Source organism: Mangifera indica, unplaced genomic scaffold, assembly GCF_011075055.1.
Source record: "Mangifera indica cultivar Alphonso unplaced genomic scaffold, CATAS_Mindica_2.1 Un_0001, whole genome shotgun sequence".
NCBI lineage: Eukaryota > Viridiplantae > Streptophyta > Magnoliopsida > Sapindales > Anacardiaceae > Mangifera > Mangifera indica.
The window spans coordinates 911,602-914,550 of NW_025401093.1; the positions used below are offsets into that span (position 1 = coordinate 911,602).

General features: G+C 36.2%; 1 pseudogene; it reads left to right on the forward strand.

Moving 5' to 3' along the window:
• Positions 1–759: 759 nt before the first annotated feature.
• LOC123205088 lies at positions 760–1,918 on the forward strand (annotated as a pseudogene).
• The last annotated feature ends 1,031 nt before the right edge of the window (positions 1,919–2,949 follow it).

Sequence of the window (2,949 nt, forward strand, 5' to 3'; positions counted from 1 at the left end):
GTTTCTTAAAATTACCTGTTTAATTAGATAGTCCCGTGGCAATATCAGTGGGATAAAGTAGCATGACCCCCGTTAAAAATTCAGGACCCTCATATGGGCCAAACAATAAGCACATCATGCGGCCGCTCAAAGGCTTTAGCTAATATACTTCCAAAATGGCCCTTTACAAATTGCAGGACAGTATCCAGTTTAGTGTCCAGTTTAGTTGCCCGCTAAGGGGTCGTGCCTAAAACGCCTGGTAGCTGGTTTCGATTAGTATCTACAGAAGTTGATTGACGCATTAATGAAGTAAACGTAGAAAACGCATTGCAGGACAACTAGTTGACCCATATAAAGCCATCGTTTGAATGGGCTAGTAATGCTAGACAATGACTTCCCATATATAACAAATCCACTGTTCAAGTCCCTGAATTGCTCAAATTTTGATTCATTGAACCTTTTCTTTCACTTGACTGACTCACTTTTAACAGTTGTACACGATTTTCTCATCAGCAAATAAATTATGTATCAAGGCTTGGCTTCTCATGTCCTGGCAGGTTAGCTCTCTTGAATAATGCTGAAACTGAAAAAGTACAAAATTTAAAGGAGAGCAACTTACACGGAACACAATCGACCCATCAAAGTCATATGGAATTTGCCGGGGAGTCTAGATTTCAAGGCTCCTGTCCCTGTTGGAGAATATTTGGGAACCTAATTTTAGGATGAATCCTGCAGTGATGGAGTGTACTAGTCCGCTACATAGACAATGGTTACAAAGGCATGAGTGCATATATAGCAACCATTTCCTCTTCGACTATTGCTTCAAGGTACCAAAAGTTATGTGTGGCGGACATTTTTATCATTTGGGCAATTGCAGCACTCCAAGTTACATCCCGCGAGCTCCAAGAGTTTTCATTCCGAGAGAGACATGAACAATGGATGTCAAAGTATGGAAAGGTCTACAAGGATGCTGATGAGAAAGAAAGGGTTTTAAGATAATCAAGGATAATGTTGAATACATAGAATCTTTTAATGCAGCTAGAAGCAAACCATACACGCTAAGCATTAATGCATTTGCTGATCAAACCAACGAAGAGTTCAAGGCTTCCAAGAATTTATACAGGAGACCTAATGGATTCGGTTCAAGGAAAGAAACACCATTCATGTATGAAAATATGAAATCTGTGCCGACTAGCATCGACTGGAGGATAAAAGGAGCTGTTACCTCTGTTAAGGACCAAGGCACTTGTGGTGAGAAATTAGTAACAACTTTTTTTTTAAGATGGTAGTCGTTCATTTGAATTTATTTTACATTGAAGCACAAATGTCAAATAGTCTGCAACCATAAATAGGAAATGGCTGGGCTTTCTCAACTGTTGCAGCCTCAGAAGGCATCCATTCAATCACCACCGGTGCATTGATCGCCCTATCCGAGCAAGAACTAATCTCCTGTGATTCTGGCGGAGAGAATCAAGGTTGCGAGGGTGGATTGATGGAAAATGGGTTCGTAGTGAAAAACCATGGCATCAATAGTAAGAAAAATTACCCGTATCATGGAGATAATGGAACTTGTGACACGATGAAGGAGGCTGTCCATGTAGCTCAAATCAGTGGGTATCAAAATGTTCCAGCTGATAGCAAGTCAGCATTATTAAAGGCTGTGCCAAACCACCCAGTTTCAGTGTCGGTTGATGCTACTGGAGCTAATTTTCAATTATATTCAAGTGGTGTTTTCAAATGAGAGTGCGAAATTGAGCTAGACCATAGTGTTACAGCGGTTGGCTATGACAGCACAAGCGATGGTACCAAGTATTGGCTGCTAAAGAATTGATGAGGCACCTCTTGAGGAGAGGAAGGATACACAAGGATGCAGCAAGACATTGATACTAAGGAAGGTCTGTGTGGTATTACCACGGATGCCTCCTTTCTAACTGCATAATTAATTGTGCTTGGACATTATCAATTATTGTTATGATATTAGACATTAAAATTAGCCAGTATGAATTATTCTATCTTTGTTTGTAATTGCGGTGAGTTGTATATGAAAATGCTTGTACTTTCAGTTTATCAATGAATACTGAATTATGTAAATTTTCTAATGATGCGGTGACCAGTAGTCCATTTTACTTTTAAACATTTAATAATAAAATTATGTATATAAACTTTTAATACACAAATGTGTATACATAGATGTGTCATGATATGATTAAACAATTTTAAATTAATGATAAAATAATACTTAATTACATTATGACACATCTATGTGTATATATTTGTGTGTCAAAAGTACATATATATAGTATTGCTCAATCTTTAAATATTGATCAATATACGGGAAAACAAGATATAAAGTTAATAAGATGCTAAAGGCTAGTAAAAGTGGTAGAGTTGTAAGAATCCTCAAACATAAGTCTAGGTTCAAATTGCATAGACAATATATTAATAAATATCATAAATAACTAACTATAGTCTCGTCAGTGATTAATTTCATCTTGATATAAAGTCTTGGTTTTTAAGAGCATGAGCTAGAATGGTCATGCGTCATATTATAGCTTCTTTATTATCATTATGGATATGATTGGATGAACTAAGTGATTATGTCGATAAGTTTAAGTTTGGTATGTTGCTTAGCCAAGTTAATATTACAGATTGTGTAAATGTACATTAAGTTTTGGTCATAATATGTGGCATAAAGGACTTATAAAACAAAGAATATTATCATAAATTTGATGTTTGGCGTATTGTTAGATTGAATGCTACTTGATTATGTAGTGTTGACGGAAGTCACGGAAACTATAGAATTGATTATGTTTGATCTATTTGATTATACATGATGGGTGGTCGTTAAATGATAAAAATATATTTAGGCCTAGATGAGTTGTTGATTAGTGTGATTTTTGTTAAGTTGAAATGAAGAATGAGGATCAAAGAATGTAAATTCAGGCAAAGCAAAGTTCTGCGAAATGACGA